Here is a 12500-nt window from a genome sequence, read left to right on the forward strand (position 1 = left end):
TGTCTGTTTTTTTTTTCTTTACCTCTTTATGTTTCCGACTTTCTTTCTATTTCTTTCCCTCCTTCCCTTCAACCCCCCCTTTCTCTCGGCGCTCTCTTTATTTTCCTCTCTCCTACCATCTCCCTCCCTTCCTCCCCCCATCTTTCTCTCTCTCTCTCTCTCTCTCTCTCTCTCTCTCTCTCTCTCTCTCACTCTCTCTCTCCCTCACTCCCCCCCCCACACTCTCTCTTTCTCTTTTTTTCGTAATGTTGTGAAACCCTGGAGTAAAAATACATTAGTTAATAGAACCTTGTCCGCTCCATTATTTCTAAATATAAGTATTATAGGTTTTGATCCCTCTCCTGCACATACGTCTTTCTGAAAGCTTTCAAACTTTATGATCAAAGGTCTGGTCCTTATCTCACCGTGTAATCTACCTGTCTACATAAATAATACACTCCTATAGTTCGCCACGCATCACTATTCAATAGAGATACGAAGGTGCACGTATTTTCCAGGTAAAGAGCCTTGACTAAGGACTATTGATCTTGCGTTAGCATCCAGGACAGCCACTACCAGGGAGAGCTAATCCAAGAGCAATTATTCTCCGAACGAAACCCGAGGCTTTCGTCGATAACCGAACGGGAACGGTTGCCTCATCCAGGGACGCATAGAAAACGGAGGCGTGCGTAGAAGTGCGAGGGGGGACTCGCGCAGGCTTGATAGGGGATTTTCTTCCTCCCTCTCTCTCCCCCCTCTCCCTCCTTCCTTTAGTTGCTGCATGTTCCCGCAGTTGGACGGAGAGGTGCCTTACCCCCACAGCGTGTTCCTGCGCGGAGCTCTGACAGAATTTTCCCACGCTACAGGCGGTTTCTCTCCCTTCCGGTGTTCGCTGTGAGAAGCCTTGACATAAGAATAACAGTAAGTCCGCGCTTCTTTGTTGTTTAGTGTGGTGCAGTAGTTATGAATGGAGCTGAAAATCAGGTGAAAGGAAGTGAAATAAGAACAACGAAGTGCTTTCGCGAGTCACCCCGTGAATGGATTCGCACATAACGATTGCCTAAGCGACCATCGCCTCTGTGTCGAAAGCCATAGATATTTTACAATGAGCTATAGATCTTCCCTTGTTATTGATCAGTATCAACCACCCTTTCTCCGCCCGGCAAAGCCACGCGACCAGCTGACTGTCAGTCACGAAATACAGTTCACGACTCTCATGCAAGGACGAGCAGAGGAACAGATAAAAACAAGAAAAAAGAAAGAGAAAGAAAAATAAAAAAACGCATAGCGCTCTGCCATCCCCCATCGCCATGGCAACGGCGACACATAACAACCATTTCATCCTGTGTAGCCAACTAACCTAGCGCTGTATTCCCCCGCCATCACCCGGGCAGTCCAGGCGACGGGCATTACAACACAACCCACGGTTTCCTCTCCCCCTTCCCTCCTCTCTTCCCCCTCCCCTCTCCCCCTTCCCTCCCTTCTTCCCCCTCCCCTCTCCCCCTTCCCTCCTCTCTTCCCCCTCCCCTCTCCCCCTTCCCTCCTCTCTTCCCCCTCCCCTCTCCCCCCTACCTCCTCTCCTCCCCCTCCCCTCCTCTCTTCCCCCTCCCCTCTCCCCCTCTCGCGTCGCCCCCTCCCCCGCACCCGCCCCACCCATCCCCCCAGCCGCCCACCCCTCCCCCTCCTCCTCCTCCTCCTCCCCCACCTCCCCCACCCTCTCACGCCCATAAAAGCATAGGTTCCAGGAAGGAGGACCTGTGGGCGCTCGTGCAAGCTGGCCTCCAGGATGCGCCTGTTGCGTTACGAGACTGGGAGAGAGAGGGGGGAACTCGCTCGCACAAGCACGCACGCTCTTTATGATAATTTCTCTCTCTTGCTCTCTCTCTTCCCCCCCCCCCTCCACCTCTCTCTCTCTCTCTCTTTCTTTCTCTTTCTCTCTCTTTTCCCCCACCCCCACCTCTCTCTCTCTCTCTCTCTTTCTCTTTCTTTCTTCCTCCCTCCCCCTCTCTCTCTCTCTTTCTCTTTCTTTCTTCCTCCCTCCCCCTCTCTCTCTCTCTCTGTTATTATTATTGCTGCTACTACTACTAATATTGGTGTTTTGTTGTTGTTCTTGTTTTATATATCATTATTATTATTATTATTGTTTACATTTTATTTGTTTTTTTCGTTATTACTTTCATTATCATTATCTATTATCATTATTTCTAATATTGTTATTGTTATTTTTGTTATTATTATTATTATTATTATTATTATTATTATTATTATTACCATTATTATTATTATTAGTAGTAGTAGTAGTATTGCTATTGTTATTATTATCTATTTTTATTAGTATTAGTATTGTTGTTGGTGTTGTTACTGTTATTATCATTATTGTTATTATTACTATCATTATTATTATTATTTTAGTTATTTTTATTATTTTTGTTATTGTTGTTTTGTTGTTGTTGTTGTTGTTGCTGTTATTATTATTATTATTATTATTATTATTATTATTATTATTATTATTATTGTTATCATCATCATCATTATGCAAAAGTAATGATAATGATAATAACGATGATCATGATGATGGTGATGTTGTTATAATAAAGACAATAATTATTATAATTAAAACAAATAATGGTGATAATAAAAGTAAAGATAATGATAAATGAAAATACTAATACCACTGCTACATTTATTACTTATAATAAAATTCGAAATAGCTTGAAAATGATAAAACAATCTCCCTATAGGAAGTCTTTAAGCTGTTGGCGCGTTGGAATGTTCCAATATGTCTCATAACTTTTCCGGATACATTTAATACTTCAAAATGCTCATGTTTGTATTCTAATTAATTTTGAAAAAATCACCCTATTAGAGGATGAGCCTCCTCTTCATGATCACAGTAACAAGAATCAAATTAAAAATAATAACAGAATTATTAATCAGTATTAACATTATCATAATCATCATGAGTGTTTCCATGATCATTATCACTCTCAGTATAACATACCTTTCAGTCATGGGATTCTAGTGAAACTAAGCGATTCTGGGAGATGAGGGTTTTTAAATCTCCCAACCATGGACTTCCATCGAAATGAACCAGTCATTAGCCATTTAACTGATGCACCAATTAGGTTCCTTAACCACTGTAACCTTTCGTATTATTAGCGTGATTAAAACGTGTCCGTCACACTTTCTCAATCATTATCTCTCTCTTTTCTTCTCTGTTATGGCCTCGTATTTTTATTTACTTTTTTTTTTTTAGGTCTCTTCTGTTTTTGTCTTCTGTTTATTCTGTTTTTTTTTTTGTTTGTTTCTCTTTGGTCTCTTTTCTCCGTTCTTCGTTTTTATTTCTACGATCTTTTCTCTCTGTTTCTTTTCCGTCATCTTTTTTTCTTTTATCGTTCTGTCTCTGTTTCTGCTTCTTTTTCTCTTCTCTCCTATTTCTCATATTTATCATGGATTGTCTGATTATTCCTCATTCTCGTCTCTCATTCCATTTCCTTTTTAATTTTGGAGATTCTGTCTATTCATCATCTCCTCTTTTCCCGCCTTTCTTTCCACTCCTTTTTATTATGAAATACGTTTTCCTCTTTCCTTTTCATTCTCTGCCTCTGCCTCTGTCTCGGTCTGTCTGTCTCCCTCTCTCTCCCTCTCCCTCCCTCCCTCCCTCCCTCCCTCCCTGCCTCCCTCCCTCCCTGCCTCCCTCCCTCCCTCCCTCCCTCCCTCCCTCCCTCCCTCCCTCCCTCCCTCCCTCCCTCCCTCCCTCCCTCCCTCCCTCCCTCCCTCCTGCCACCTCCCCTCCCTCCCTCCCACCCACCCATTTTTTTCCATCACACGAATTCATTTGCATTTACACAGTAGCGAGCGACGCACACTCCCCCCTCCCACCCCCATCCCCCTCCTCCCCCGCCCCCCTTCCCAGCCCGCAGCGATGGGTCAAACGTACTCATTGAGGGGCGAAAAAGAGCCGTGTTTTCGAAGCCCTCCTTCCAAATGGAAATGGTTCGGCTGCGCGAGGTTTCTATGAAGCGGCCAGGTAATCGCGGGCGTCGTCCTTACCTGGATTGGGGGAGAAAAAACGAGAGAGAAGTCGCGTCTGTCTGTTCCTTATGCTTTGTACGCTCATTTAGGGGTACTTATGTACTTTCGTTAGGATGTGTTTTTGTGTAGATTCGTACATGTGTGTATTCATATATATATATATATATATATATATGAATAAATGTATACATGTAAATATATGTATGTGTGTGTGTGTGTGTGTGTGTGTGTGTATGTGTGTGTGTAAGTGTGTGTGTGTGTGTGTGTGTGTGTGTGTGTGTGTGTGTGTGTGTGTGTGTGTGTGTGTGTGTGTGCGAGTGTGTGTGTGCGCGTGTGTGTGTACGTATAATTACAGGCATACATACATACATACGTACATACGTACACACACACACACACACACACACACACACACACACACACACACACACACACACACACATGCAAATATCCTTATTTTGATATAAACAAACATAGCGTGTTTACAACCTTTATGCCATGTGTCTTATTTTGGAATATATTTTCTTGCCGACTGTCCGCGCGTGCAGGTGAGTTATTTTTACAATATAAACAGTTCATTGATTTAACCCAAAATACATTTTTTTCTGTGTGTGCGTGTTAATACCTCAGAGGTGGGGGGGGGGGGGGCTATGTCTTTGTCCCCGTTGTTTGCTTGTTTATTTATAGATACACATAACGAAAGAGAGAGAAAAAGAGAGAGAAAGGGGAGCGGGGAGAGAGAGGAGGGAGAGAGGCAAGAGAAGAGAGAGAGAGGGAGGGGAGAGAGAGAAGGGATAGAGAGGAGAGAGAGGGAGGGGAGAGAGAGAGGGGGGAGAGAGAGGGGAGAGAGAGACAGAAGAGAGAAACAGAAGAGAGAGACAGAAAAGAGAGAGAGAAGAGAGAGAGAGGAGAGAGAGGGGAGAGAGAGGGGAGAGAGAGAGAAGAGAGAGAGAGGAGCGAGAGAGGAGAGAGAGAGGGGAGAGAGAGAGAGAGAGAGAGAGAGAGAGAGAGAGAGAGAGAGAGAGAGAGAGAGAGAGAGAGAGAGAGAGAGAGAGAGAGAGAGAGAGAGGGAGAGAGAGAGAGAATAAGAAAGGAGAGAAAGAAAAAGAGAGAAAAGAAAAGAGAGAAAGAAGTAAGAAGAAAGAAGAAATAGACATAAGAGAGAGAGAGAGAAAGCGTTAGAATTCGCCTTATCTTCCTTTTTTTTTTACCCATGAACTTTGACCCATTTTTTTCGTTGCAGTGTCATAATGCAGTGCAGCTTATCTCTCATCGATTTTGCCCCTGCTCCTCTTCTCTCTTTCGCTAATCCTGTCATTATCTTTTCATTAATGTCCTCTTTTTATTAAACAAAGTCTTACCGGTTCAGTGTTATATTCCTTATGTATCTTCGAGTCCTGTGAAAGATTCATTTGACTTTATGTTTTATCATCGTAATATTTTGACTAACGAAAGCTAATAGCTGCCTTTGCGTGTGATTGTTTCCCGATCAATATTGCAAGGGGCTTATCCCACCACGCCCCCCCCCCCCCTACTTCCCTTTCTGACACTTCTTCTCGCACTCTTGCAAACTGAAGACATAGACAATGTAGATGAATGAATGTAGATGTTCACAGACACGTACGTCACATACGTACAGTCGCACATACACGCACGCATGTATACACGCATGCATACACGCATACACGCACGCACGCACGCACGCACGCACGCACGCACGCACAGTCGCACACACACTCACACACGCACGCATACACACACACACACACACGCACGCACGCATACACACACACACACACACACACGCACACGCATGCTATCAAACACGCAAAAACACCCACAGATACCCACACACCCACTATCACAAACACACACACACACAAACATGCTAACAAACACACACATACAAACATTCAAACAAACAAAAAGCGCACAACAAAACCCGAAGACGGCCATCTTGAATAAAACCCCGGTTTTAAATTCCTTTTTTTTCGGACTTTCATGAATTTTTGCGGCAGCGAAAGAGCTTCATTAATTCAGTCTTCCTTTGTCTCCCTCTCCGACCGAATTCCCGGAAAAAAGTTTAAAGGCTAATGACAACTGTCACGAATCCTTTGCCTCTTCCTCCTCCTCCCTCTCTTCTGTATCCTCATCTTCCTTTTCCTCCTCCCCGCTTCCTCCCCCCCTCCCCCCTTCCCCTTTTCCTCCCCTCATTCTTTCCCCCTCTCCTTCTTTCCCCCTCCCTCCTTCTCTTCCTCTTCCCTCTTCCATTCCTCCCTCCTCTGCTTCCTCTTTCCTCCCCTCTTCTTCTTCCCCCTCTTCTTCTTCCCTCCTCCCTCCTCCTCTTCCTCTTCCCTCTTCCATTCCTTTCCCTCCTCTGCTTCCTCTTTCTTCCCCTCTTCCTCTTCCCCCTCTCCTCCTTTCCCCCCTCCCTCCTCCTCTTCCCTTTTCACCTGCGCTCCGACAGCCACGCCAAGAATTCCCCTTTGTTCCTTTTTGGATTTTTTGTCAATACGTTGAATTTTTCCCATGGTCAAAAACAAAGCTTTTCGACCTTCTCGACGTGGCCATGGTTACGTTCCTGCTAAATGGATACGCTTTTAGACAATTTTTTTTTTTTTTTTTTTTTTTTTTTTTGCCATTGAAGTCTGAACGGAAAATGGAGATGAGGAACGTGATAAAATAAATTGAAGTTGAGAAAGGGAAGATAAAGGAACAGAAGATATGAAAGAACAAACAAAAGAAGAAGAAAAAAAATAATGGGAAGAAGAAAGCATAAATAGAAAAGATATTGGAATAAGGAAAGAAGAAGAAGAAGAAGAAGAAAGAAGAAGAAGAAGAAAAGGAAGAAGAAGAAGAAGAAGAAAAATAAAAAAAAGAAGGGGAAGAAGAAAGAAAACGAAAGAAGAAGAAGAAGAAGGAGAAGAAGAAGAAAAAGAAAAAAAGAAAGGGAAGAAGAAGAGGAGGAGAAGACAAAAATGACGAAGAGGAGGGAGAACCATATGCAAATTTCGCTCAAAGGGAGATAAATCACGTGGAGGTATCACTTCTCCGTCGAGTGTTTTCCCCGAACTGGTCTCGGAATACTCGGCACGAAGAGAGGGAGAGGGAGAGGGAAAGGGAGAGGGGATGAGAGGGTGAGGAGAGGGAGAGGGAGAGAGGGAGTAAGGAGAGAGAGGGGAGAGGAGAAGGAGAGGGAGAGGGAGAGGGGGGAGGGAAAAGAGAGAGAGAGAGAGGGAGGGGAAAAAGAGAGAGAGAGAGAGGGAGAGAGGGAAAGAGAGGGGAGAGGGTGAGGGGAGAGGGAAAGAGGGAGAGGGAAAGAGAGAGAAGGAGAGAGAGATAGAGAGAGAGAGAGAGAGAGAGAGAGAGAGAGGAGAGAGGCGAGAAGGATGGAGAGAGAGAGAGGGGTGAGAGAGAGAGGGGAGAGAGAGAGAGAGAGAGAAAGAGAGAGGGAGAGAAAGAGAGGGGGAAAAGAGAGAGAGAGAAGGGAGAGAGAGGGAGGGAGAGGGAGAGGGAGAGGAAGGGAAAAGGAGAGAGAAGGAAAAAAAGAGAGAGGGAGAGGGAGGGGGAGAGGGAGAGAGAGGGGAAAAAAGAGAGAGGAGAGAGAGAGATGATGACGAGAGAGAGAGAGAGGGGAGAGAGAGAGAGAGGAGGCGAGAGGAGAGAGGAGATGAGGAAGAGAGGAGAGGATAAGAGAGGGGGGGGGGGAGGGAGGGAAAGAGGGACGGAGAGAGGAGAGGGAGAGGGAGAGAGAGAAGAGAAAGAGAGGGGAGAAAAGAGCGAGGAGAGAGAGAGAGAGAGAGAGAGAGAGAGCGAGAGAGAGAGGAGAGACGAGGAGAGAGGCAGGGAAAAGAGGAGAGAGAGGAGAGAGAGAGAGAAAAAAGTGAGAGAGGGAGGAGGGATAGAGAAAGAAAGAGAGAGGGAGAGAGAGAGAGTAGAGAGAGAGAGAGAGTGGGAGAGGAGGAGAGAGAGGAGAGGAGTGAGAGAGATAGAGAATGAGAGAGAGGAGAAGGGGAGAGAGAGAGAGAGAGAGAGAGAATGATGAGAGAGAGAAAAGGGGGGGGGGAAGAGAAGAAGAAGTTGAAAGAGAAGGAGAAGGAGAAGAAGAAGACAAATAGAAGAAGAGACAGAGAAAAAAAATAAACAAAATTGAGAGAAATAGAAAGAGAGAGAAAGAGAGAGAGAGAACAAGAGAAAGAAAGAGAGCAAGAGTGATAAAACACCGCTTCGAAATGCACCGAGCGCTTGGCACCCGCGGCCCTTTGTGCCTCGTCTGCTCAGGTGCCTCCGGTCATTAGCCGGAACTGCCCGAGATGAGGTCGCCTATCTCAGCCTCTGCACCAGACTCACTTGCTTTATCTGCCTGCTTTTTGCCCTGTACTCACATTCTTCTTATTGTTTTTATAAATGTATACACAAATACAAAGGGGTGGGATATATATGTTTATTTTATATATATATATTTTATATATATATATATATAATATATATATATATATATATATCTGTGTGTTGTGTGTGTATGTGGTGTGTGTGTGTGTGTGTGTGTGTGGTGTGTGTGGTGTGTGTGTGTGTGTTGTGTTTTGTGTATGGTTTGTGTCCCTTTATCTCTCTCTCTTTATTTCCCCTCTCTCTCTATACCACACACACCCCACACACACACACACACACACACATATAAAATATATAATATTTATAGAGAGAGAGAGAGGGGAGAGAGAGAGAAAGGGGAAAGAGAGAGGGGAGAGAGAGAAGAGAGAGGAGAGAGAGAGAGAGAGAGGAGAGAGAGGAGAGAGAGAAGACGGAGAGAGAGAGAGAGATGAGAGAATGAGAGAGAGAGAGAGAGAGTCACACACACACGAACCCCAAAAATTTGTATTATATTAAGTAAAACACACACACACACACATATGTATTATATATATATATATTTATATTTATATTGTTTATATAGTATTATATATTATATATTATTTATATTATATGTATACATATACTCATATGTATAACATTTATATGTATATATATACACAACATAATATATATATATATGTGTATATATATATATATATAGATATATAACATTATATATATATAATATATATATATATATATGTTTATATATATAATATATATATATATATATATATATATATATAATATATGTATGTACACACACACACACACACACTACACACAACACACACACACACACACACACACACATCTATATATACTATATATACAGTATATATATATATATATATATATATATATATATATATATATATATATATATGTACACACACACACACACACACACACACACACACACACACACACACACACACACACACACACACACACACACACACACACACATATATGCATGTGTACATGCATGTATATTCACATGTACATATTTTCTTGCCTCCATGCAACCCGCGCCCCGACCAAGCCCGCCACAAGTCCCCCGCACGCGGAACATTGCGGGCCCTTCCGTGGGCGTCCAATCGCATAGTAAGCCCTGCTGTGCTTCCCTCCCTCCCTTCCCCCCCACTTCCCCCCTTCGCCCCCTTCCCCCTCCTCCGTCCGCTTCGCCCCTTCGCCCCTTCCCCCCTTCCCCCTCCCCTCCTTCTCCCCCCCACCCACCTCATTCGCTTTGTCTCTTCCCCCTCCTTCCCCTCTCCCCCCTACGCCCCCTTTCCTCATCTCCCTTCCCCCTTCCCCTCCTCCTTCCCCCTACTTCCTCTCCTCCTTCCCCCTACTTCCCTTCCCCTCCCCACTTCTCCTCCTCCTTCCCCCTACTTCCCCTCCCCTCCCCACTTCCCCTCCTTCTTCCCCCTACTTCCCCTCCCCTCCCCCTTCCACTCCTCCTTCCCCCTACTTCCCCTCCCCCTCCCCACTTCCCCTCCTCCTTCCCCCCTACTTCCCCTCCTCCTTCTCCCTATTTCCCCTCCCTCCTCCCCTCCTTCCCCTCCTTTGCCCCTCGATCCCAAACCCTCACTTGCCCTCCTTTGAACTCTCACTTGGCAGATTCTCCCTCGTTCTTTTGTTCGCTCCCCTCACCCTCTCTCCCTCTCCGGCTCCCGCCCTCTCGCTCTCGCCACGCGCGCTGGGAGTGTGGATTGTGTGTGTGTGTTTGTGTGTGTGTGGGGGTGTGGGTGGGTGTTTGTGTGTGTGTTTGTTGTGTGGGTGTGTTTGTGTGTGTGTGTGGGTGGGGGGTTGTGTGTGTGTTTGTGTGTGTGTGGGGGGGTGGGGGGGTTGTGTGTGTGTTTGTTTGTGTGTGTGTGTTTGTGTGTCTGTGTGTTTGTGTGGGTGTTTATGTGTGTCTGTGCGTGTGTGTGTGTTTGTGTGTGTGTGTATGTATGTTAGTGTTTTGTACACATAACCCATGTTTTATTTGTTAGTACGCTCAACTATGTTAGCTTATCTGATCTTATCTATATACTTTAAGAAAAGACTTAATGTGATTACTTTCAACAATCCTTAAGGCTTCACCCTTGCTACTCCCCCCCCCCCTCTCCCTCACCCTTAACCTCACCTCCACCCCCCCCCCCTTTCACCCTCACCCCCACCCACCTTCAACTCCCTCCCTCTCCCCTCCCCTCCATCCACTTTCACCCCCTTCCTCCCCCCTCCCCCTCCCCCTCACCCCCACCCCATCCCTCCTCCTCACAAATAACCCCTTCCCCCCCCACACCATCCCCTCCTTCCCCCTCACAACCCCAACCCCTCACCCCACCCCTCCACACCCCTCCGTCTTCCTCCCCCCCCTCCACCCCTCCCCCTCTCCCCTCCCCTTGACCAATTAGCCTTATAAGTTATAATCTTCAGTGGGATTCTTTAGCTAATCTATCGCGCTGTCTTTTCGCTATTGCCTTTGTTTCTTCCAAGAACTTAAGCGAAGCCAATAATGTTCGACTTTTCAAGGTGTCAGATGTAGGAGAATGAAATATGTTTCTATTTATTTATTTTTCCTCTTTCTTCCTTATTCTTTTTTCTTTTCGCGTTTGTCAAAATTGCAGTGACGAATAAAAATAAACGCTCGCAGTGATCGTGATAATGATAATTAGATGAGGAAATGCATACGCTTACTAAAGAAAGAAAGAAAGAAAGAAAAAAATCTCAAATTATAATAGATATCAGATCTTGTGCATTTGGCTTCATGCAACACGTAACAAAGTGCTGCATTTAAAGCGTAAACACGTTTAAATGTCTCATAACACTCGCACCCGTAAGACTTGAAATACAGAGCAGCTCGCTTGTTTTAGGTAAGAGTTTTCTTCTCCCTCTTTAATTCCCTAACTATTTTTTGCCCTCATATCCCTATAATAATAATAATGACAATAGTTATGATAATAATAAGAAAATAATGGTGATTAGTAATAATGGTAAATTGTTCATTTATTATTATTTTTCCCCTTAATTCCCTATTATTTTTGTCCTCATATCCGTATTATTTTCCCCTTTTAATTCCCTATTATTTTTGCCCTTATATCTCTATTATTTTTCCCTCATTTTCCTATTATTTTCTCCCTTTAATTCCCTATTATTTTTGCCCTTATATCCCTATTATTTTCCCCTCATTTTCCTACTATTTTCCCCCTTAATTCCCTACTATTTTTGCCCTCATGTTCCTATTATTTTCCCCTCATTTCCTTATTATTTTTGCCCTCATATTCCTTGTCAGTATTATTATTATTATAATTATTATTATTATTATAATTATTATTATTATTATTATCATTATCATTAGTGTAATTCTTATCCGTACCAATATTATTATTACTGTTATTATTATTATTATTATTTTTGTTATTATTATTTTTATCATTATTATTATTAAGATGCTGATGATGATGATGATTGATATTATGTTATTATTATCATTGTTAATAATCTTATTGTTGTTATTATTATTATTGTTATCCTCCTCCTTACCATCATCATCATCATTATCATCATCATCATCATCATCATCATCATCATCATCATCATCATCATCATCATCATCATCATCATTATCATCATCATCATCATCATCATCATCATCATCATCATCATTATCATCATCATCATCATCATCATCATCATCATCATTATCATCATCATCATCATCATCATCATCATCATCATCATCATCATCATCATCATCATCATCATTATCATCATCATCATCATCATCATCATCATTATCATCATTATCATCATCATTATCATCATCATCATCATCATCATCATTACTATTATTTTTATTATTTCGATTATTATTACCTTCATCGTTGCTGTTAGTGTTTTTATTATGTTAATTGCTGTTAATATTATATATATATATATTTTATTCTCTTTTTAAAGTCATCATTATAGTTATATTCATTATGACTATTATCATCACTGTAATGACAATAATAGCAAAACAAAAAAAAAAGATAATGATGATGATAATGGTAATGATAATAATTATTATTATTGTAATTATTATC

The 12500-nt window shown here is 43.0% G+C and overlaps 1 protein-coding gene across 1 annotated transcript in view; it reads left to right on the plus strand.

Moving 5' to 3' along the window:
- The first annotated feature begins 731 nt into the window (after positions 1 to 731).
- LOC125027870 overlaps positions 732 to 12500 on the plus strand; it is a 28860-nt gene continuing 17091 nt past the window's right edge. Inside the window, exon 1 of the mRNA XM_047617002.1 lies at positions 732 to 900. The gene's annotated coding sequence lies outside the window, so the exon portion shown is untranslated. The remainder of the gene's footprint in view (positions 901 to 12500) is intronic.

Source organism: Penaeus chinensis, chromosome 8 (assembly GCF_019202785.1).
Source record: "Penaeus chinensis breed Huanghai No. 1 chromosome 8, ASM1920278v2, whole genome shotgun sequence".
Taxonomy (NCBI): domain Eukaryota; kingdom Metazoa; phylum Arthropoda; class Malacostraca; order Decapoda; family Penaeidae; genus Penaeus; species Penaeus chinensis.